The sequence below is a fragment of the Symphodus melops genome (assembly GCF_947650265.1).
Source record: "Symphodus melops genome assembly, chromosome: 23".
NCBI classification, from domain to species: domain Eukaryota; kingdom Metazoa; phylum Chordata; class Actinopteri; order Labriformes; family Labridae; genus Symphodus; species Symphodus melops.
Window position 1 is genome coordinate 5,793,147 of NC_136713.1, and position 25,083 is coordinate 5,818,229.

Consider the following 25,083-nt stretch of genomic DNA (forward strand, 5'->3'; position numbering starts at 1 on the left):
ATTTTTATCATGTACCAATCGGTATTTTTTTCTAAAGGTACTTTTTGGTTCTTTCCTGCTGCCAAATCGAGGGATGTCTCTGGTTTTTCAGGCATGTTGAAGTCGATTTTTTTCGTCAGTCTTATTCTTCTGTGTTCTTGGGTTTATCTATTTCTCCTGTAAAGATTAGGCTTCTGATTGTCTTTTATTTAAAGTAATGGACATGTCGATTAATAATTTGCTTCATGAAGCTTTTGAAATCCTTTTGGTAGGAAGAAAAATACCACATCAGGTGGTTAAAGTTGTGAAAGAAACATATTCCTTGGACAGCTTTCTTGCAGATTTCAGTGTTTACCACAGAACGACAGTTTTACTCTCATGATGACCTTTGATTTGATGCTGTTGATGACCTTTGTTGTGTATGACGTCGTGGTATGATGGTTTTGGCATCTCATAGATGCTTTAAAAGAAATACACAAGTAAATCTCCATCTTTATTTATGAACAGGCACAGATAGCTTTGATAAACCAGCGAGGCCCAGCCCAGTAGTCTCCAAAATAAACATGCAAGTATGATTTTAAACAACTCATTAAAAGCAACAGTGTGGTTTGTATCTGCAAGTTTCCAAATAATGGAGAACTAGATTAAAAGAGGTTGATTGCATGCACATTTTATAAGATTGTCTCCTGACAATAACCAGCTCAATTAGGGTCTAATTGCACAATAAATGGAACCAAATCCAAATAGAAGCAGACTGTAATGCCAATCCTGCAGGTGGGAGTGCTTTGGGTAAAGCAGCGTAAAAGCCGTCATAGATAATGCTATAGTCTTAATGTTTGTGGAGTAAAATGTGTAAGAATCTGCTGTAATGTCCAGCAGCAGCTGCTTTGTAAGAGCAGGTATATCTTTCTCTGCACGCCTGCCCTGTCGGCTTCCTCACATGGAATTAAAAAGTGAACACCTTCCTGTCTGCGGGGGCTTCACAGCGTCAGCAGCCTTTCCTCCGCTGAGCCATTTTTCTCTTAACACTGTAAATTTAAGGGAGGGGGGGTGAACTAGGAGGGGGGCATTTAATGCACAGTAAACAACTAAAGCACTTCAAGCCTTTAAGTCCCGACAGCAGTAGAGAGAGAGCGAGGGAAAGTCAGATAGAGAGAGATGTGATGAGGGAGGGAGGGTGGCGACGCAGGAGCCAAGGGAGAGTCTCTTTCCCAGTGGGAGATGACAAATGCCATATGTCCTGAGCACAGCGCTTGTGTTAATCCTCGGTGGGTCCCGGCAGGCCCACATCCGACTCTGCGACCTCTGCACCCCCTCCTCAATCCTCCCATCCACTCCCTCTGGTTCCACTGGGCGAGTGAAGCAGCCACAGAGGAGCTCGGGCCTTGGGATGGAAGTGCAAAAAGCTCATTTCCGTAGAATATGGTGAGGAGGGAGTCCCATCCCCGCTAACAGAGACGCTTTTCTTTGCCAGATTATAATCTGCTGTTGTTTTGGTTACTCCAGGAAATAATCAACAAAGCTTAAAGGATCAGCCGTTTGCGTTTTAAGCCTTTTTTTTTTACTTTCTTGACAGAAAGTTTGTGGTTGTTTTCAAAGCTGGTGTTTTGATCAAATGATGGCGGATTTGCGGAGACTCCAGGAGATTTTACCGGGCCTAAAGCAGCATGATAATATTGGTCCACTCGTATCAGTCAGACAACTTCCATCATGAATTGAATGTCCTTAAATCACCTTAGAATTTAATTTTAGTGGGGGATTTGATAGGGGGTTCATAGACGTTTCTCATACCCAACATATTTTCCAGTACTTTAATGTCTTGATCACGTTGGAGCTGCTGGCTTGGAAGGAATCAGATCCTGCATTCAATCAAATTGATCTACTTCTCTGTACCAATCAGTGGGATTTGTTACAAGAGTGAGTAATCAAAACATCCTCTTGGCATTTTCCGAAAATGTCTGCTTCAATCCAACACTTCGAAAAGCAGCGCTAACTTTGGAGATCAGAAACGTCTCTCCTGACCTTCCTCGTAGACGTTTCTTACGTTTTACAATAAAACTTCTTCTAACTCTGCTTCAGTTTCAAACCTCTGTAGAGGTAGAACGACGAGTTTGTGGAAGGTGGAAAGTCATTCTCTGGATTGTAAGCTTTGGAAAATGATCAGTAGATTTGTCAAGTATACACAGTTTGTACTTGCTGGACTGTAACAGTCAAATTCAGCAGTCTAGTCCCTAAAGCATAAAATCCAGCCTCCCTTCATAACAAAGGTGATTCCAAAGAAGACTGCCAACTTTAAAATCTTTGTGCAGCTTATTGTCATCACCTTGTATGAGTTCTGGATCTGGAGTTCAAACTGTTTCCTTTGACGGCCGCCAACATTGAAAAAAACACAATTTAAACTCGATAACTGGAGCCTATATTTAGAATAAACTTCAGTCTCCATTCAGTGTTACTCTGAATAGGCTGATGACTCCAGTATGTCTGTGTTTGGCCTTTTTTTTTTTTAAGACTCTGACTGTTCCAGCCATTCGTCTCTGCTCAGAACCCAAACAAAAAGCTCCGCCTCAGCCTTCTCTGAACCCTGAACGAGACCCAAACTGGAACCTGGAGGCCGTTCAGCTGTAATGATGTGGTTAAAGAATGAACTTTCCTCACTTACTGGCTGAATCAGCGCCTTACCTCCAAGAGCAAACAGTCAGTGACTGTGTTTACAACTGTGATGTGATGCTGCAGACACAAAATAAACTAGTTTAGGAACTTAATTTCACTGCTTTACATCAGTGAATCTGTTGTTTGGATTCAGTTACGATCAGAAAATGCTCATTTTCAAGATTTTCTTGCAGCGGAAGCTACATTTTGTGACAGGAACAAGTTTAAATAGGTTAGAGTTAGCAACATATTTGACTTTTTATCAACCATGCTGCCCCCTCCTTTTAGGACGACCGATGATATAAATGTAAAATGAGGTGAAAAATTGATAATTAATCCGCTGTGGGTGACTCCAGCAAGGCATTACCCGGCCCTGCCCTACCCTGTTTGTCTGGGCTAACATTAAGGGGCTAATTTTCAAAATCTAGCGTGCAGTCAATTTCCCAGGATGCCTCAGGGGGTAAAAGGTAGGGAACGGCAGGAGGGGCTAATTCTACCCACCTTATTTACCCCTATGTATCATCCAGCGGCTCTCATCTGACAGGAGTGATGGCGGGATTGAAATTAGCCCGACTGTGGCTGGCGTTGAGAATTTATGACACTAGCCCGGTATTTGTTTGTTCAGTGTGTGTGTGTGCAAAAAACTGTGTGTTTTCAGTCTAGTGAATACATCAGAGAAGAAGAAGAGAGGAGGCGCGGGGAAAACCTGGGGAAATACATCTTTTTAATAACAGTCAGTGAGGTTAATGCAGCTTACCTTGGAGTGCCGACAGCAGCAGCAGGAGGAGAGGGAGGAGGAGGTTAGGAGTTATTTGACAGTGGGGAGACAGACGGCGCTCACATAGACGTTTAAAGCCGAGTTTACCTACACTGGTGTCAGGCCTCTGTGTCTGATCGCTATTTGTTGTACAGAAAAAGGAGAAAAAGCAGAAGGAGGGGGGGAAGTGGAGGCAAAACAGGAGAAAAAAAATCAAACTCTTAATACTATTGTGTGCCTATAACCATCTGTCACAGCTAGCCTGGAGATGAGACTGAGATTAGGGGGGAATAAACGCAGAGGCCGCAGAGCATCGGTAAAGCCTTCAGGGCAACAACAACAAAACAGGAATAAAAAAAAATAAAAAAAACACAAGGTGGAGGGGGCGTAAGAAGAAGAGAAACGAGGCGAAAAATAAAACTCACGGGGGACGCTCTAATTCTGAGGCAGTCATGGATTACAGATTGTAACCTGCGCTGACAACGGGGGAGAAATATTACAGCCAGCGATATTACAGCGAGGGGTCTGGATGATGATGTTGATGGTGGTGGCGGCAGTGATGATGATGATGATGATGATGATAGTAGCAGGGATGATGGCTGTAATGACGCCACTCACACTTTCGCGTTCTTTCAAACCGAAAAGAGGAAAGAGGTAAAGAAGGAGAAGAAGGTGGTTAAGAGGAAATAGTGTTGTCTTCTTCTTCCTCACCCCTCCTTCCCCCTGAATGCCATCGGCTTAAGGAAAGGCATTTGGTGGCTCCTGAGGCATCCACGGATCTCCCCCCTTAAATTCACCGTGAAGGCTCTTAGATTCCCTATTCAGGCGGGATATTCTCGTTTATTGCTTTTAGAAGACAAACCTCACAAAAGCACAGTGTCATTGCTTCTGGAGAGCAGGACCCGGGGAAGAATGTGCCGCTTCTTTTTCTTGAATTATTGTGTACAATGTGACTTAAGGTGTTTTATGCTCGAGGAATTTCGGTACAGAGAATGATGCAAGACGGCAGAATGTGAGACTCGTTATGTTAATTAATTTGCACCTTAAAGACACAGTACTTGGTCCGCATAGAACAAAGAAAGTGGACAAACATTTATTTTTGGAGCTCCTCTTGATTTTATTGCAGATTATTGTTGTACTCTTCAGGAAAAGAAATCCCACTTTTTATCGTCTCGATTTTAATCTTGACCTGTGAATGGATTGAACGGGTTTAGAAAACACCCAAGTGAAGCAATTTTTAGTCCTTAAAAATCACTGAGCAATTGGAAAGCTCCTACCACGGATCAACCAACCAGTTTAGTTCGCCCTGATGTCATTGAATCATCGTCACTGAATTATGCAGATTGATACCGTATCTTTTCTGAGTTTTTCATCAACACAAACTGAAATTATATATTTCATTTTAGACACTAAAATTATACATTTTGAATTCTTATGGTTTTGAAATGGTTTTACACCGTAACAGATTTGTTTTGGATCTACTTTTTCTCAACACTTATTTTTGAGCGTTTTGTGCCTTTAATTTAGAGACCGAGGGAATTTGTCTTGATATGGAGACGGTACACATGTGACACATGTGACACATGTGTCTTGGACTTCAGTTCTGCACACATGAGGTTGCTTCCACAGTAGCTGTAAGAAATGACAAATAATCAACAAATTACCCATAATGCTCATGTTCAGACATTTAAAAAAAGTAAAAATGCTAAAAACACAATGAAGCTTTTACAGACCTAACTGACTTAGGTTTAGACCTCTTTTTACCCCCATTTTCCTTCCCAGTGTCCTCATGTTGAGGCTTTATTGACCTTATTTATCAGACTTTTCCTCTTTGCCTCAGGACATCATTTTGCAGAGATTTCAGAACGTGTCCACTCCATGTTATCACAGGTGCTTGAATGCATGGTTTTAGATAACACGTACGGTGTGCGAGAAGTGATTTGAAGGACAGCGGTGACATCCCAAATGGGGGCACTTTTGGAGTGACCTGAGGGGACGCCAGGAGAGCAGCGTTGATGCTGAGTTGTACTAAGCACGAAGGCTGTGTTTTTCAGAGCAATTCATGATGTTTCGTCGACTTTATACCTCACAAATATAACCTTGTAAGAGCCTACATGACGTGAACAGCAGGTTGGACAAAGACAGGAGAGGCCAAACAGCCAGTTGACTACTTTCAGCACCAAAGGATGATGCATTTAGTCCTGTGGCGACGGGTTTGTCAGACCTGTCCCCTCGAGCTCGGGGAAACAAACGCACTCATGAGGAACAAACAGGAACATCACATCAAAACCTGCAGGCTTTCAGGTCTGTCAAGGCTACATTTTTCAACGTTAAAGAGCTATTTAATCACCCTATCTTAATCTCTGACTTGCACAATTAAACTCATTTGTTTTTTTGTTAGACTTTTTACCCATAATTCCTTGTGTGTGTTTTGGGTTCTCACCCAGTTGTTTTAATATCTTTCATTTCGAGGCGGATTGACACTTTTTATTTTGAGGCACTTCTGTCTCTAACTCCAGCGTGTACAGCAGTTTGCCTGTCTGCATGTGTGCACAAACCTCTGTGTGTCTATGTGTGTGTCAGTGTGTGTGCATGGAGCTGCCCTTCCCACTGCCCTTGTCATACTGGTCCCAGTGCTGCAGGGCTCGTTGCTGGTTGGACAGCTCGGGTCAAGGTCTCCCCTCCCCTGATCTGACCGACGGGCTGTCACTTCAGCAGCAGACCCAGCAGCACCGGCCAATACTGCAGGCACACACAAACACACACACACACACACACACACACACACACACACACACACACACACACGTTCAAACATGCACACATTCTGCCCAATGACACTGAGAAAAGCACTCCCTTGCATGTACACACTCCAAAACATCCACACAAATTAACTGACAGTGCAGTGTATCTTTGCAGAAACACACACACACACACACTAACACACAGGCCCCCGCCCTCCTGCAGATTGACAGTAAGGTTTATTGCTGCTAATACTCCCAGCTGTAGAGGCAGAGCAGCATCCTAATGGGAAATGGACTCATTTCCTAACACAATGAGTACGAGGGTGCGGCACACGCCCATATTTGGTCATCGAGGGCGGTTAATCTGTCTGACCTCCTCTGTATTGGTGCAAGACCAAGGCGACCGCTCCCTAGTTTGTCAAAGTTTCTCTTTTTCTTTCTCAGACACTCGATCTGTTGACTGAGAATCTTCTCTGCTCCACCTTAAATTATGTGTTTTTTTTCTTTTTCCTGCTGTCGTCCTTCTACATTTGTGTTATGTAGTTACATTATAAATAAGGAAGCAGAGGATTCTGTACATGGTAGAGGGAGCAAAACAAAGTGACAAATGGTATCTGGGAAAAGTAGGAAAGGAAACATGAACAACAATCAATAGGATTACTAAACCAAAAACATAATTTTTTAGGCCTTCAAAGATCTGTTTTCCGCAGTTTTATTTTTTAAGGACAAAAAAATCCACTAAAAAACTTTTTTATTTCGACAAAACAGTTGGTCAAAAATTATTTTCAGAAATTCACATTTTCATCCTTTTTAAGTATGAAAACTGAAACCATCTTTTATTGCGCTCAAGCAAGAGCTCTTTCATTTGCACTCAAGTTCCTAAAATGTTCCTGCATGTGATTAAATCTTAAACTGTTTTATTCTGTCCTTTAAAAGAGGAATTATTTTGTGTTTAAATATCATCATGACCTTTAAAAAAGGCATCACAAAACTCTTTCTCACAATTAACAATTCAATTTTCACAACAAAGGAAATAAAGAAAACTTAAATTTGGATGTGTATTTAAATGAATAAATGTTTGTTTTAACAAATATGTCGACGATTCACCTAAACTCAACTTTCATCTCAAAAGACCTACTGTCGTATCAGAACTCGTTTTTCAGAGCTTAAGTTTTCTACGTAACATCACAAAGTTTCCTCAAACGTCGGTCAGAGACGGACGCTCCAGTCTTGCAGTCTTGCAGTCGACACGTTTCTGCAGAAAACGAATCTGCAGCTATTTTGGACTTTCTTCATTAAAGCCATTAGTGTTTCATGAGGCTGTGCTGCAGCGTCCTCGTGCTAATTAGGTGTCTATATTTCTATATCTCGTTATTGGATTTATTTTATATTGTGCTTAATAGTAAATAGTGTTTGAATTTTAAAACACACCTCTTGGGTGCAACATAAAGGGGAATTTTTAATCAGGTTTTTTTTTTTTTTCTCCTGTAAATGAAAGGACCCGGTCTGCTGCTGCCGTTTTTTCTCTCTCAAATTTTTTCGAATGTGTCTTAATGAGTTTGCAGGTTTTTTTTAAGCAGATACACTCTCTGGTTATATTTTTATCCGTCTTTTTTTTTGGTGCACACACACTGTATCTCGCAGCAGGCGTCCAAAATGAGAGATGGGTGAGGGAGGGTGAGGCGTGGGGGGGGGGAGGTGATGATGATCATCACAAGGGGTAAAAAGAGGGATGTTTGTGGGAAAAAGAAGAAAGGAGGAGGGGGGTGAGATAGTTGATGATGGTGTCCGCTGGTTTCCTCAGCAACCTATTTTATTTATTTTTTCATTATTTATTCCAGAGGTCCCGGTGATGAGGCGTGCTAATGTAGTGCGCCGCCTCTACCTGCTGACGGGCGAGGGGACTCATCTCTGCGCTTCAGCCTGGCTTGACAATTAAGACCTGGGTGACTGTAGCCAGGGGTTAATACCGCTCATTAAAAGAACTAGGTCATTAGCGAAGAATCAAGGCTCTTAAGGCGGCAGGGGATGAGGGGTGGATGGAGGGAGGAAGGTATGGGGAGGGAGGGGGGTTGATGGAGAGGAGCAGGAGGAGGCGGGGGCAGAAGCAGCGTAGTAAACTCTGCAGCATCTCTGTGAACAGGCAGCCCCTTACATTAATTAACCTCCCTTTTTCCTTGTTGGGGAGGTGTGTGTGTGTGTGTGTGTGTGTGTGTACGTGTACGGGAGGAGGTGGAGGAGGGTGAAGAAAGAAATCCTCTGTTATCATATATGCACATGGCTGTACACCAATTAATTGCAGGGAGGAGAAAAAAGAGAAAGAAAGCTAGTTTACAGTCCTCCCTGTGGTCGCCCTGTGTTCCTGTGTGAGCCCGAGTTACATTATTTCAGAGAGATGAGAGGAGGGAGGGGCAGCGTGGGGCGTTAGGGAGGGGGTCTAATGTCTGTATGATGAGTAAAAGGGGTATTAAAATTAAGGAGGGAATCATGGCAGAAATCAGCCTTTGCTTTACCACAGGGGGAAAGGAGCAAATAAAAGCCGCGGAAATGAAAATAAATAAGCTTTGCTAATACCTCACCTTAAGGAGCCGCAGCCGTACCCAGCTGAACCTCGCCGCTATGCCGGTAATTTGTTTGCGGACTTTATTATTAAGCTGTTACACAGGCTGTTTGACCTTCAGTAAGGAGAGCTGCTGGTTAAAAACGAGAAGAGGGGCGGGGGGGCGTTTCAACAAATGTTCCTCGTGTTAAAATGGTAACAGACTCCTGTAATGTCAAGTGACCTGACACGGAGATCTGTCGTGTAAGTGCAGCGATTCAGAGAGCGGAGTCATTCAGAGGAGACAAATAAAGACAAAGGCAGTGATTCACTCTGGCTATGTGGAACATGGCATATCATGCACCAGCAGGTTCAGACAATCGTCCTATTTTTGAGGGTCTCAGGATCAACAGTTCACCCTTTTTTAATTCAGACCCTGCACAGTCATTCAGACGAGGGTGTTCTGCCTCGTTGTGGCAGTGCCTTTACCAACTCAAAATGGCGCCTTATAATTCTGTACAACACGGGCAATTTGAATCACACACCTGAAGTGCGGAGTCGACTACCACCACCACCTGCTTGGACTCGAACAATGCAGGACTTACCCCGAGAAGTCTGAGGCACTGCTTCGGGTGTAAAACCCTTAAACTCACGGCGACACAAACTGTAAAAGTTAAAGTAGCAGCAGTGTGACTGGGAATCTGTGTCAAAAACGACCAGACATATTACTGAAAGTAAAGACATCTTCAGCTTCATTCATTTTTCTAAGAGGCATTTGCTCGTCTGTCTCGTGCAACACGTTGGCATGTTTATTTCTGCTTTGACCCGTCGTCACGTGATGCATTGTTCTTCTTCCTGTTGATGATCCTGCGCCTTTCCTACCCACTTTACTTTCTTTTCCTTTATACAAAAAATGCAGGATAAATTATGGGCGTTAGTTTTAGTGTCGTCAATGAAAACATGCAGGCACAGACACTTGTATGTCACCCGTTCGCTGCGGCAATATTTAATTCAAAAGACGTTTAAACCTTCAGTGAATAACCAGCGTAACATAAAGCTCCCCCTGCTGCAGAAGAGTCCAGGTTAACCACATGTTTATCTTTATTTTTATCATGGAGGGAGCGGAGAGGCGTCAGATATTATCTAGATTTTGGATAATAAGACAAGTCAGTGATCTTGGAGATCCACTCTGCGTAAGGCTCTGGGTGATCTTTTAAACATGAGACAGGTCTGCAGAAATAACAGATTCAGTAATATTCTCCTCACTTTGAAGTTTAATTTGCAGAGGAGTCAGAGTGGGGAGTTTTCAGAAGGTGGACGTCTCAGCGAGGAACAAAACTCCTAATTTGCAGCTTTGATAGGTAAATGTTCTTTCATTTCCTACGATCAAGTGTTAATAGTGAGAAAAAGGGAAGAAACCCAGAGAGGGGGGCAAATTAGCCTTAATATCAGACCCTTATGACTGTGTTTTTATCTGCTAATTTCTCAAGCGTCATAATGAGACGGTGCAGAGCGGTGGAGCGATTTGAATTTAAATGATATAATACTTGAGATAGCCCTAATTCACCCATACATATTTAATCTGACATATTATCTTGCTCCTGCGACGCCCTGATATGATATGACAGCTCGGCCGCTGTGCTGGCAGGAAGGAGGGAGGCGCGGCGTTAAAAAAGAAGGTGGTCAGAATCCGCTCGCTGCAATCAGCGCCACTTTAGATGCCGAGCGGGTTTGTCTTCTTGGTGGCAAAAAAACAGAGATGGAGTTTTGTTAAAATGCTTCATGCTGATGCAGCCTCAGAAAAAAGATCAGATAAGACAAAATCAGTGTCACCTTTTTGTACCACAGCTTTGATAATCCGCTGAACTGGCAGGTGCTGCTGCTGTTAACACACAAAGAATCACTCAACCTGCGCCACACTAGACCTCTGATGTCACACGTCTCCCGCGTAGGCCATAAGCAGCCGACTGTGTTTCTGTGCCAGAGGATAATTGCAGCTATAGGAGGGTACAAAATAAGAGATCTGCTCAATTAACCAACACGGCACAGCTGAGGACAGCACCTGTGCACGGTGGAGTCCCCGCTCTTTGTGTGCAGATAACACGGCCGATTACTCTCTGGAGTGTGCAGCCACCGCACTCGCTCGGTTACACCTCCTACCTGGTGTAAGGCAGGGACCAGCACACACAGCCACAGTGTGTTTAATCGCTCTCAGGGTGTTAATACACACTCGTGTTCAGAGTGTAGCAATGAGCAGTTCACCGTCTGCCAGGTTTCTAGCAGTTGGATCAAATCTCTGTGGTCGTGGAGTCGTTTATTGGGCGAGTGATCCTGCTGTTTGTCTATATGAGCCTGAATAAAATTACCTGTTTACATTAAGAGCGTTGTTAAGCAGCAGGATGGAGCTATAAAGACAGGAGGCTGTGCAACACTGCTGGGCGATTGTGTTAGAAAACTGAGGGAAACTTGTTCTTTGTTACCCGAGTCTAAAAATACAACGCTGTGTGTTGATTCGAAATATGACGTTGTACATCTAGTTTTTAAATTAAGTCATGAATCCTGCTTCATCTTAAAGCGCTACAACCTTTTTTTGTGCACATTAAGTAATTGTTATAGAAGCCTCCTGATGATTCTCCCTTGCTGCTGATTGGTTGGCATAATATGCAGGGTTGGTCCTTTTCTTCAGATCCACTTTTGAAAGATTTTGGTTGAAATTGTCTTTAGGTCCTGACAGATGCTAGAGGCAGAGTGGTGAGTTTGAGTGCCCCATGTACAGGCAGTGGTTTCCTCCAAGCCGGTTGTGTGGGTTCAAGTCTGACCTGTGGCTCCTCCCCTGCATGTTATTCCTTACTCTCTCTCGCTCTGATTTGTAACTCTATCCACTGTCCTGTCCTTTCTCTCCAAAAGAGGCACAAAAACCAAATGCAACAAAACTTAAAATGTCCGTTCCAATCCCAAATTTCTTGACAGGGCATATTCATAACTCAGCAGTTCATCAAAGGACAATCAGGAGCAACTCGTCTGTGGAACTCAGCAACAACTCAGTTTCAAGCGTGGGGTCCCGATAAGTGAAAGTGAACAGGGACATTAACAGTGAGAGTAAATAAAGAAAGGCACATAGTGTGTAGGAGAATAACGACATTTGACTCGACTCAAAAATGAAATCACCAATTTTTTTTAATTTTTTTTTATCAGGGTCCAATAATACGAGGTTTCATATCAAACGCCATCATTAGAGCCTTTAAAGTCCACTTTGTTCTTCGTCTGCTGCCAAACGCCGCTTTACTCTGCCGCCAATAATTAGCTGTCCTGTCATTTCACCCCCAACGACGCTCCATGTTACATGACATCACATCAAAAGGTGAAAAAAACACACTTGAGTTCATTTCATGGAGGTAAAATAAAAGTGTGTGCAATCTGGTCCCCCAACACAAACACACCAGACACTTCCTCCTGGCAACATCGGTCCTAAAAAAAGCAGGAGAAGTTGCTTAGCAGATGTCTGTTGTTGTGTTTATCTCGGCGGTTTTCCTTCGCTCGTGCATGGATCTTATATCAAAGAGGGCTTATCCGAATAAAGTGCTTAAAAGCTTTTCAGACGCCTGGTGATCTGAACAATTTTTGGCTTGATCTGCAGACTAAACAAACCATAATGATGCAAGCTTGTGTAAAGATGTACACAGCAGTCAAACAACAAATGCCTGCGCTTGATGTTTTTATTAATGTTCTCTCTCCTTCTTTTCATCACATTTCTCTTTATATCTTCAGTGTTTTTTGGGGATCTTAACACCGGGGGGGGGGGCGGGGGCGGGGAGACTTCTTGTTTGTTCCTGCAGAGGTGCAAAGAAAAGGACAGGGCGTAAATTCATGCACAAAAACGAAAAAAGCAACGTGTCATCTGCTGCTTCGGTCCTGGCCTTTGCAAACTCAAATTTCCCTCGGGATGAAGGGGATTTTTCTATGCAACATAATCAAAAATATTCAAATCTTCCTGCAGTCAGTCAGGGAATGAAAACAATGGTGCAGAAAAGGTGTATTTTCTAGGACGGTATAATAACTCCTGCTGCAGAGAAGTCAAAGCGACGACAGCATTAAGTTTTTAACGCGCTGTATTTTGTAACAAGGTTGGATGTGTGAAGAAAGTTAGCAGACATCCTCTCAAGACCTGCCGGTCTCATTTCAATGCAGAGAAAGGAGCGCCGGGGCTCTCCTCTGAAGTCACAACTTCTGGCTCAGATGACGGGAGGCAGACGTCGGCGAGATGTGCGCGCTAAAGCCAATCAAAAGACCTGAATTCTATTTGTTTTGTTTCAAGGGAAGACGACAAAGGGGGCCTCAAGGTCTTCTTCAAGATGGCTCTGAAGCCTGAGAGGAGAGAAAAAAATGGAGAATGAGGGAGGACCGAGGCTTTCAAGTGCCCGTCCTTGGTGGGACCTTTGCTGCGGTGCCAGGTACACAGCTTTTAGGGAAGAGGAGGGGGCTGTTTTTTCATGTAAGTGCGTGGTTCGGGAGTTATTAATATTCTCAAAGACAGAATTTTCTCCCCCGGATTGAAATAATGGATCATACTTAAAAGGGGAAGAACTCATTTCAGGTTTTAATACGGTAAGCCTGTTGGAACCAATTATTGGAGGTGCTTTGCCATTGTCATCTTGCATTTCTCCTTGAGGAGATTAACTGGCGACGCTGAAAAGGCCCTGCAGTATCCGGGATTTCGCTCATTCCCAGAATCTGCCTGAAATGGAATATTTTTCTTGATCTGTTTGAGTGAGTGTGTGTGCGAGTCAAGTTCCAGCATGTTCCACGTATTTTTGGCTTCATGTTCTACCTAATTATTGCAATTTGATCCTAAAGCAGGAGTGTCCTAATCCTCTGCTGTACTGCAGAAATCCTGTTTCAGAAACTTTGGTAATAAATTTGGCCGGTTTTAATAGAGACTGGGAAAGTAGCACTGTGACGGCAGAAGGACGGCCTCCCCGGGAAGCTCCTGCGTCTCCTCACATGCAAATTCATGCGAGAAGACAGAGGAGGAAAACTCGCACAAAGTTGGAGGAAGTCAGAAAGAAGAAATCCCTCGTTTTCTGCTGTTTTCTTCTGACTGTCCCCTGAACGCTCGAGGCTCTGTGCAGAAGTGTGTGTGTGTCTTTCATTGTGGATATGTGTGTGTCACAGGGTAACTTTTGCACCCACAAAGTTTGCCTGCTTATATGAAGCAGCATTATTCAAGCTCTGGGTTTGTTCTGCAAGCTGTATGTCACCTTAAAAGACTGAGCCTGCTCTGCAAATGTAGGATAATGTAGAACACGGTGTTCGTTCTTACTCTGCACACTGATGTCACCTCCATTTTGACAGGAAGTGAATTTCTCCTTAGAGTCCTGGTTGTCAGTCCGAGAAACGAAGCAGCTGAGGTGCAGTCTGAACTGGGCTGTTTACTCACAGCAGACTAAAAATCAAGAGTCAGAGTAAATCAAAATATGTAAAAAAAATATGGTTTTAACATTCAATAAAAAATAACCATAGTAGGGATAGTCTCCAGCTGCGAGGAGCACATGTGAACAGCCAGGTCAGGAGACTCAAGAGTCAGCAGTCCTCTTGAAATGATCTCGATATTTTCAGGAGTGCAGATATGAAAATGGCTTCAATGTCAGAATGAACAAACGAATTTGAACACATTTTTGAAATCTTTCCATTCGTAAGAAACCATTTCAGAATCAATTTGTGCTCATTTAAGAGCGGAGCCCCCATCCTGTCAGACCCAAGAGAGCCATATGGAAAGATTTGTCCTACTTGTGAGTACTGTCGAGCTGGATCAGTACAGCAGATCTGCACGTCACTTTGGGTTAGCAGAAAAACATGGTGACTTTAAGGTGCAGCAGTTTTATGCATCCTTCATCTGCGATACAACATCTAAACTACTCCTCCTCATGTTGTTCAGGACTCAGAGAATCCTCTTCAGGCCTTTTAGGGGACCTCAGACCTCATGTTGACAACCAAAGCCAGCTCCTCTTTCTCCTTAGATTTGAATCATCTTCATTGATTGCTGGCATCCATAAAAACAGGCGTCCGACATGACTGCTCGTCTCTATCCGCCTAAATCACATAAAGGGAATCCAACGTTGTAATATTACACCTAAACGTCCCTGCAGGACACACTCCTTTGTTATTCCCTGATATCTCCCTCCTCCCTCCCCCCCGTCTTCCTCCCCTCTGAGCTCCAGGAGTGAGCATGGTTCTCGGATCATTACTCCTCAAAGAAATTTAAGCGCGGGATGCCATTTAATTTTTTTTCCCCCTCCCCAAACGCAGTCCGTCATTAGAAATCCTCGCTGTCACTGCCATGCCATTTTTGGTACGCGGTGTTTGTTGCCTCATTTCTTTTAATTTTATCTCCATTAGCTTAATTCTTTTTTAATATTTCCATCTAACGAACTTTACAGTCCATTTTGTCTCAGTGTCTTGCTAAGCGAGTTTTATGAAGCAGGCAGTTGGCTTTTCCATTTGAGAGCGGGCGAGGAGACGAGGGGGGGAGGTAATCGAGGAGGGCCGCGCTGCTTTTGTCAGCTTATTTTTGGCACCTTAGCTAGCAGTTCTGCTTCTTCGCCTTGATTATACAAGCAAACAACTGCATGGAGTTCATTAACAATAAAGCACAGGCTAATTAAGCCGAGCCCCTCAGACAAACCAGCGCTGTCATGCCGCATGTGTTCCTCGCAGATTGAGCCGTTAAAGATTTACCTTCAGTCGTCTCTTACCTCCTCACTGGGGCCTTCGTTCATCTGTCTCTGAGGGCGTTTAACCTCGCACAGAGTCAGTAAACATTTCACGTCAAGGTACAGCAGCCTTACAAGGCCAAAAGGACTCTTTACTTTCTGCCTTCCTCGTGTTTTGTTTTTTACCTTGTCGGTCCCAGGAGAACTCTTAAATGTGGATGAAGTTGAACTTTAATGAGCATTTTTCTCTTTAACACAAACAACTGCAGAACAGAAAAAGGGATGACCATGACAGGTTTTTATTTTTAAAAAACACAACTTTATCTTTTTTTTTTTTTTTTTTTAAACCTGTCAGGATGTCATAAAGCTAACAAATCCCTCTGTAGGTGTTAATACAAACTGAAAATACAACAGGACACAGGCAACCGTAGCTCGAGGCGAAGGACGATTTTTTCCACTGCTTGCGCTAAAACCATTTGTGCGAACGCGAGCGGGGGGGGCATCAGTGTCGTGGAGATGTGGCCCAACAGTTTGTTTTGGTTTCATGCTGGTACTGAAGGGCGACATCTTCTGAATCAAGAAGTCACACATTCTTCTTTTCAGTATTCTGAAAACGACTGGATGTCCTTAAAGGAGCTGCTCCGTCTTTGTATGGACAGATAAATCTCTCTGATTCTGTTGCACTACAGGCCGTGATGATGCAGCTCCATAAATTACGTGTGAATCAGTCCCGTGTCTGCCCAGAGGTTGTGAGAAAGACGATTAGCGGAACGGCCCTCCAGCCCTTTGTTAATGTAATTTGCTTAACTGCTGTGTATCAGTTTACTGATATGAGATGTGTTCGCTCGCTGAGGTCCGTGGAAAACGTTCTGGACATTTATTTTGATACGGCTGATCAGTCTTTCATTGCTTGATGCCCACTGATGACACACTGCTCGTTGGTGGAATATTGCAGCTACACTTCATCATTTCTGTAACCTATACAGTAACATAAAGGCCGACAGAGAGGAGGTCGAGCGCCTCGCTCAATCTCTGCACATGACTTACTAGGGAGGTGGAGGCCAGTCAATATAAAGACTCACAATAACCTTCAGGCTACCTCCAGTCGAAGCTTCCTCCTTCATCTCCGTCTCCTCGTCTTCGGCTGCGACTGTTCTTCACCCGGGGGAGCGGGAAGCCATCATCCCCGCTGTGAAGACTGCTCTGCCGTGTTTAATTACAGGGAAGGCTGAGGAGCTCTCCTCTCCTCTGATGAGTCGATGGAAGAGAGGCAGTGGGTGGAGCGGCCCAGGCTTGACTTAAAGGAAGTGACCTTAAACCCGTGAATGCAGGAATGAGGCTTCTGATTGGTGCGAATTGGGATGAAGGTGGATAAAAGGCTGTTTGGAAAGCTTTGTTTTAACCAAAGGTTACTCTCTCAGAATTTTGCTGCTGAGAGTTTCAGTCTTAATAAGTGGTTTCCTCAGACGTCTGAAGTCTGCTTTTTATTGGTGTTAATTGGCTTAAAAACCATTAAAAGAACTTTAAAATGCATCTTAAAAGATAGAGGGGTTCAGTGCAGAGTTTTTAAGTGGACAGGTTGGTGATCAGTTTTTTATTCCTGACGAGAGAGCACAAAAACACGGGGGAAGATGTTCAGTTATTGAGTTAATGGGACATAAATCCAGACACAGAAAGCGAGGGAGGGTGTGATCGAACGGTCCCGAGCGTGGTGTCTGCAGGTAGAAAACTCCCGTCAGATTTTTCTTTTAAAGCCACTCAAAAAAGAAAGAAGTCTTCCTGTGATGAAAGGAACCTGAACAAAGACTCAGCGTGCCAGTTTGAGGACGACGGACGCGACATACGAGCCGTCAAAACGGGCCGATATGAATCTGCGCTGTAATTCAGAGAAAAAGAGATTAGAAGCAGATAATGGTCTCATATCTCAAAAGTTAACAGTGAGGCCCGCGTGAACTGTGAATAATCTTATAATTACTGATCTAATGCCATTAGGCCTGACAGAAATAGAGAAAGCAACGCTTGGATGGGGCACAGTTAATCAAGTGTGCGCTCCTTCTCGTTGGATCATCAGTACCGGCGTGCACGCCCGCCCCACGACTGATGATAGGTATGAGTTTAAATGACAGCTTAAAGGAACATTACGCCGCACTCATATTTGGTTAACTTCCCCGACCAAATGGTTCAAAAACGTGACATTTTTTTAATGTGACTCACTTTCATTTCAGCCCCCTCAATTTGTTAGGACTTTTTTTTCTGTCTTTCTTTCTCTGAGACTGTGAGGAGCGTTTCTTTTTGTCTTTTTTTCCTAAAGCTCGTGACCGTTTGAAAAAAATTTTTTTAGCTGCTCTTGAACGTTTTTAATCTCTCTATTTCATCACTTCTAATTGTAAGGTATTTCCTTCTATTTTAACCTCCATTTTCATCCCGTTTATTCCTGTTTGTTTATTTCTTTGATAGCATTTATTTTTCTTTCCTGATTCCCCGGCGCATTCTTTCATTTCTCTGCAACGATGCAAGGGTTTAATTTTAGTTTAGCTTGCTTTCAGTTTTTATTTGGTCTTTTTCTGTTTTTGTCGTTAAGATTCAATTCCATTAAAAAACTACCTTCTACCTTTCTCCCTGCCTTCTTTAACCTTAACTTATTTTCTTTATTGCTCTGTGTTGGCCTCCGTTTGTGAAGGGTTTCTCTGTTCTTTTTTTCTGTTTTTGCCTGAGGCTGTTCTTCAGGGGAAATCCATCCTGAGTGGAGCTCCCTCACCTTGTGCTCTCGTTTGATCCCAGACACACAGAAACCAGAAGCAGACTGATGATCTGTCTGTGTTAAGCGTCTGTTCAGGTTGTACTCTCAATGTAAGAATAATAACAAAATAAAACGCAGCGCCCGAGGCTCCCCATCTCCCATTCATGTTGTTTTTCTTTTATTTCTCTGCGTGTGGGAGAGACTGCGTGACAAAGTGCGCACCCAGACTTTGACAGTTTAAAGAAAAGATCCGCCCTCAGATTGTCATCCGTCGTTTGATCTCATCAGTCTGTGATGTTCAATTTGATGGCAAGTGTGTTCCTCTGTGTTTGTTGCCAGTGAAATGCTCATATTGTCTTCATTTGACCAGTGGGAAGAAGAATCGCTGTCTAACTGAGAGACAAAATGCAAAACCAGTTGTGTTGGAAAGCGTCAAAAAGGCTTCAGATGAATCTCTGCTCATTGGGAAGGATGCAGATGTTGCAGAAACACGATTTAATTGTTCGTTTTAAGGAACATTCAGATCTCAGTTTAAATCAAGAATGTCCTTTGACTCAGAGAGACACTCAGTGAGAGACGAGCTGGAGTCCCGCTGGCTGTGTTGTTGTCGGGGGCCGTGTTTGCATGGACGGGACGGCCGGCTCCTCCCCTTGTTTAAAAAAGCTGTTTTATTCAAGGATGAGAGAGAAGAAGAAGAACATACTCACTGATTATTTGGATGTTATTATTATGATGTTATAGGAGGCATTGATCCATATTGATATAGGTAGAAAAAGAGTCTTGTTTCCGTATCCATACCTTCAACACAGCCTGGCTTTTAAGACCGAGAGTTGTTTTCTGGCTTTCTGCATCAACTAGTCTTCAGTGCCAGCCTTTGTGGATGTTCTCAAATCAGTTTTTCTGTTTTTTTACAGATCGAGAAAAAAATGGCAAACTTTCTCTAATTGATTCATTAGAGTTGCGATTCCTGTACATGACCTGATAAAAAGACGTACAGTTGAAGCCCCTGTGTCGTCGTAGCTTTGCTGTCGTGGATGAAAGTCTCCTTTTTGTGGCTCAACTTTGAAGCTTTCACAGCACCAACTGTCTTTTAGTTCCCCACTCTGCACGAACACACACAAGCTGATTTTTTTTTTTTTTTTTTTTAACTCAAAAAGGATTTCACCTTTAGCAGCTCTCTGTTACTCTGACTTCTATCTGGCCGTCACAACACACTCACAAGCTCCAGGAATGAACAAAATGTGTCAGATCACTTTGACGCTAATGGTTTCCCCCCAGATGGAGTTCCAAATTTTTATTTACAGGCGGCTACGTTTCGGGAGCCTCGAGAGTGAGACTTTTGATTACACAACCTGCCATCTCAGTTGGACGTTGGTGTTCTAGGGAATAAACACGGCCCATAATTAGGGAAACATGCAGATATGGTGGATGAGCGGTGATGTAGCGGCGGGCTGGACTGGTCTCTGGGCGGGGAACGGCGATAATGAAGGCGTTTTTGAATTTGGGCTGGAAGTGAACTGATGTGCTCCCTCTGACCGTCTGGGAGGTTTCGAACTTTTTCTTTAGATTTGTGACTTTGTTGTTTTTGATTTGAGACATAATCAGAGTGTGTCTGTGTGTGTGTGTGTGTGTGTGTGTGTTATGATGGAGGAACTGCTCAGCGTGTGGGACGTCCATCATTTGCAGTAAAAAAATAGAAGTACACTTGCTTTTTATTTAACAATCTAGACCGGTGTTCAGATTGTACACATCTCTGTAGCATGGAGATAAGAAGGTAGATGGAAGGTAATCTGCTAAAAAAAGAGGAAGAAGAAGTCAGCGGGATGATGACAGATACCAATAAAAAGTAGACGCGTTGAAGCCTGACAAGGGGAATGTGACCCCAGATTGCAGCGAATAAATACATAATTCCTTCACTTTACCTTTAAAGGTTTCCAGAAGCTTCAGGTTGCCACACGTCAGCCAATGAGCTCTCAGATTATTTGGTTGTTGATTAGTATGCTGCTCGGCGTTCTGGAGAACTTCAAATAAGATTTGCTTTAAAAGTTAGGTTTGGCCATTTCACATGAAAAAATGTGTGGTGTCCTCCCACTTGAGTTTCAGGCGGCCAATCGGAGGAATCCAGCAGCTCTGCTTTGTAGAAATATTTGAATAACTAAGACTCCAATCTGTGATCAAGAACGCCAAAAAAAAACAAAAAAACGGGAGCAGACGTACATCTTAATTTCTCTTTTTATAGTTTTGTTTTTGTCCTTTCCTGTAAATATCATCATTCAACACAGACGCAGCATGACTTCCTCTTCTCCTAAAAGAAGTGACAGCCCTCAGCAGTGACACGTGTGTGTGTGTGTGTGTGTGTGTGTGTGTGTGTGTGCGTACCACCAGTCACACACTCACAAGTTTTGCAGGCTTCGTAGTGTCACTGAAGATGTGTGTGTGCGCGTGTGTTTTGAGTAGTTGTGAAACACGACGTGACGGCAACGAGTGATCCCACGAGAGGCCCCGGTGTCATGTCGAAAAAATACCATAACATGTGCATTACACTTAAGTAATTCTTCTTCCATCTGCTAAGTATGACAGCATTAGCATAGCCGTTTAATTAGTGGCGTGCTTAAAGCGTCCCCCCCCTCCTTTAATCACCTCATTGTATTTACTCAGCCAGTGGGAGCAGAAGGGCGCTCATTTAAAAAACAAAACCGGTGTAAACGCTTTGCACAAAGACGAATGAGACGGCGTGTTGATGGAGGAGAAGCTGACGGTCTGAATTCACGTCACAGGAATAATCGTTGCCATCATTTCACGGGATTTATGTGTGACGCTTTAATGACCTCTCATGAACTTGTCGATCTTTTTCTCTTCTTCAAAACAACAAGACAATATTCACCTCCGCCTCTTATTCCTCCTCTTTTCCCTCCTCCTCTTCTTCTTCTTCTTCTTCACATTTGTGTACCCTTACTTCCTTCGTACCTTTCTTCCATCCTTTCTCATGTCTCTTCTTTCCTTCTCTACCTCCTACCTAACTTCGTAACTCAGCGATGACGTTTCAAACAATATTTTTGCTTTATTCATTCACTCTTTCTCATCTAATAATTTAAAGGATATCTCAGTTATTTTAATTTATGATAATCAAATGTAGTTTATTCTAATACAAACAACACACTTCTCAGACTACTTGGTCACTTTGAGACCGATGTTCATGAGACTTTTTGGCCTTTAATTTTCCATCTTTGAACCGTTGCTAACCCCCATCAACCTGCTGACTGTAAAACAAAGAAAAGGTATGCCCTCCTGAAAACCAAACCCCCCTCATCGGATTTCCCTTTCAGCCCCTTTCTGTCTCTCAATCAAACTACCCAGGATGTGTGTGTGTGTGTGGGGGGGATAAAAAATTGTGAGTGTCTCTGAATGGCTCACATTTACATTAATGAACTTGATCTGAATGGAGGTTCATATCAAGCCTCATAGATTCTGCGCTGTGATTTTATTAATTGCAACAGAGGCGTCATTGTTTGTCGTTTTGACGCCAATTCAATTAAAATCCCATTTAGAGGGTAATAGATTAGGCGGCGTAAACTTTATGTGACTAATATGAAAGCTCTGCTGCTAAACTAACGGCTGTGTGTCTTCATGCTCGCGCACTCACACACGCTGCATGTGTGTGTCACTCAGTCCTGTAGGTGTTTCAGCTTGTGTGTGTGTGTGTGTGTGTGTGTGTGTGTGTGTGTGTGTGTGTGTGTGTGTGTGTGTGTGTGTGTGTGTGTGTGTGTGTGTGTGTGTGTGTGTGTGTGTGTGTGTGTGTGTGTGTGTGTGTGTGTGTGTGTGTGTGTGTGTGTAGAATCGCTGGCAGCATCTGTGCAGCTCGGCTCACTTTGATTCATAATTGGTCGTCTTTTGAAGGAATTAGCAGCTTGTAATTCTACACTTGAATTTGAATATTCACAGTAAAGATGTGTAGGTGCCCGTTCAGTCTGCTGTTGTGAACTAATTACATTTTATAGAGCTGTGTTTAATTGTTGTGGTGTTAATCACGTGGTGATATATGAACCTCGGCGCAGTCTCAACGTTTACTGAAATGTTTGCGTCAGTCGTCGTTCAATGCTTGATCTTTTTAAATTAGAAATTAGCTGCAAATGTTGTTTTTATTCATCAATAAATATGCAAATTCGGCCACTGGTAGAGTAATTTTCAGTGCGCGTGTCCCATATCCAGAGGCTGTGCTCCTCTTAGTGGGCGGCCCAGGTTCAAATCCGACCTGTGGCATGTTGTTGTTGTCGTTCCCTCGCTCTGTCTCTACCTGATTTCTGTCTCTATCTGCTCTTCTGTCTCTAAAATTAAGGCATAAAAAGTCCCAAAATAATCCTTTAAAAAAAACTACACATTATTTTCAAAATAAAATCATACAAAGTTAATGACAGTTGCAGATCACAAAAGGTGTGCGGCGATTCTTTCACATGCTGCAGCTTTCTTCCGTCATTGGTTCAATGTGATTGCACATGTTGGTTTTTTAGTGCCGGATGTCCATGAACCTCAATGTTGGATTTCTTTTTTCTGCATCTTTCATGACGTGGAGTTAGCTGCTGAGTCATTTAAAGCTCTTTATTGTGCACGCTCTGGCTGTGCAGATGGTTCATATCCATTTACATTGAAGAGTCATTTTCAATCATCACACACTTTGTTTTATTCTCTAACATGATGCAGTCTGATCTTTAGAGCGTCTGTGGTTTTTATAGTAACCCTGAGTCTCTGAGTCATTTAACGACGCAGAGCTTACTCACTTTAACAACCTTAATCCTTTCATAACAAACCTGTAATCAGACGATTTCTCTTTATTGTCAAAACCCAGGTATGTCATTAACTCCCCATGTTTCTAGTTTTGCAGACTCTCCCTTCCAAAAGCATTAATCCTGCCAGTCTGCAGCACCTGTGCACAAACTCCCGCCAGTGAAACTCGCCGTGTTCTCGTCGTCTGCTACACGTCTGCTAATTCACCCGGAGGAGTGGAGCCGAGTGCACACAGCCACTCGGAGCGAGTGTTGTGCATTAAAAATCCTTTTGAGCCTGTGTAAGTTTGAGAAGAGGAGAAAAAAAGAGTGTCTTTAATAATGCACAACGTGAGACGGCACAGAGCAATATACATTTTTAATTACTAAAGTGACTAATATCTAGGTTTCGGCTTTGAGGTTTTTGTCCCATAAAAAATGCATCTGTGTTTTGTTCCCTGCAGCGGCGTCGGATACACACACCTGAGCGGAGCAGTGGGCTTTTAGCGCCGAGGAGGAAGTTCAATAACACGAGACATTCAGGTACTACATGCAAATATGTGATGTGAATTTTATGAAGTTGGGGGGGAGCAAGCCATGCATACCTAAATACCTGTCAGGTTGCTGAACTCGGCCTAATAACAGCATCAGTGAGAGAGAACTTCACATTTCACCTCCCGTGCTTCAATTTCTGCATCAAATGAATCAAATGTGACAACCTGAAGAAGGACATCGGTCACATTCCTTTGACTTTTAGGCTTCTTGATGCCTTTCCTATGGTTAACACATACATGTACGTGCACAAAGTTTCTGAAGAAGTTGTTTCATATGATAGAAACGAGCCCAAAGCGTAACAGTTCCTGCAAATAGGCGATTAGAAACAAGGAATATTCGCTTTCAAAATTTTTAACCTTCACTGAACCAAACAATCCGGCTTACAAATTAAAAAACATAATTTTTAATCATCTCAGGTTTCAGCAGGCAGTATTCTCCATGTCGAAGGTTGCAGGAGAATGTCCAAATGTGCTTAAAAGTGACAAAAATCGTAGCAACACTCGTCAAATCTGTATTTAAAGCAGTCAACAGAGCAGAATTTAGCACAGTGCAGCTTAAAAGGCTCCAAACTGAACCGATTTCTCGCATCTGTCTTGGACATTTTTGAGGTGATGCCGAGTGCTTCAGCACAACGGGGGACGAGGAGGGACAAAAAAAGAGAATTTGTGCCGTGTGCAAAATGTGTCTTTTTTTCCCCACATTTGTCTGTGCATTAATTGGAGAGCCTTCCCTTTTTAGATGGAGTGCATTATTTATGACGCAGCCTCAAACGCGCAGAAGGCTTCCTCACACACACACAAACCCACGCACACACACAAGTTATATACAAGACAACCAAGAGGGCTCTCCTGACACCAACCTCGTCTCCTGAGTGAGCCGACGAGCGCCGATCCAGCCTTACCTTAGTGTTCCCTCATAAATTAAAGTTAAATGAACGCGCTGAAAAAGTAGCTGTGGCCTTTAAGTGAAGGAGTAAGTCATTAATCAATCATGTGTCTCGTCACTTCGCCCCCACCCCCTCGTTTTAAAAACCAATGTCCAAGGGGAGAGCCGGCTGCTAACTGGAGTTTTTACATCCCACATCTTCAGTTTCACAAAGATCTGCTCAGCCCAGAAGGGAGAGTCAACCTACCTAATTTGATTTTTGATAACTTATTCCACTTCACACAGGCCTGGGTTTGATGTCTTATGCCGTTTCTGTGCACTTAGCTTCTCCTTTCTTGCACATAAACTCCCCGCATCACCGCGAGCTACTTCCTTCGCAGAGGCACAAGACAAAGAAGAGAAGAAAAAAAAAACCCTTCCCGAACCAGCGACACGCACGCTCCTTCTTTCCCTCCCCACCCGTGTCGATCTGTACCAGCAGGGGGAAAGTGTTTACCACGACTTTTCAAAGTTCAATCGACACAATGTGATGTCAATTAAAGGTGACAAAAAGTTTATCACTTCCATATGCGGCGGCAGGGCTTCAAAACCACAGACTCTGACTTTGGGAGTGGAACTATTAAGCGGGTGCCAGAAAATGTGCCAAGTGTCCATATGTCTCATAAGGTGCTCTTTTTTTATTTTATTATCCTTCTGAGTGAGATTTGTCCTTAGCAACCCCAGACTTTCTTCATTAAGGGAGTTAGAAAAGAAGAAAAAAATCAC

The 25,083-nt window shown here is 43.2% G+C and overlaps 1 long non-coding RNA gene across 3 annotated transcripts in view; it reads left to right on the forward strand.

Annotated features, from left to right (window-relative positions):
• The window catches only part of LOC306818469, a 56,536-nt gene that overhangs the window by 27,778 nt on the left and 3,675 nt on the right, over positions 1–25,083 (forward strand). For 2 of the 3 annotated variants that reach the window (XR_013778250.1, XR_013778251.1), the window contains exons 4-5: positions 22,990–23,180; positions 23,343–23,421. This is a non-coding gene — a long non-coding RNA (uncharacterized lncRNA). Of the gene's footprint in view, positions 1–11,331; positions 13,120–22,989; positions 23,181–23,342; positions 23,422–25,083 lie in introns of those variants that run through there. The other variant, XR_013778252.1, reaches the window with a different exon arrangement.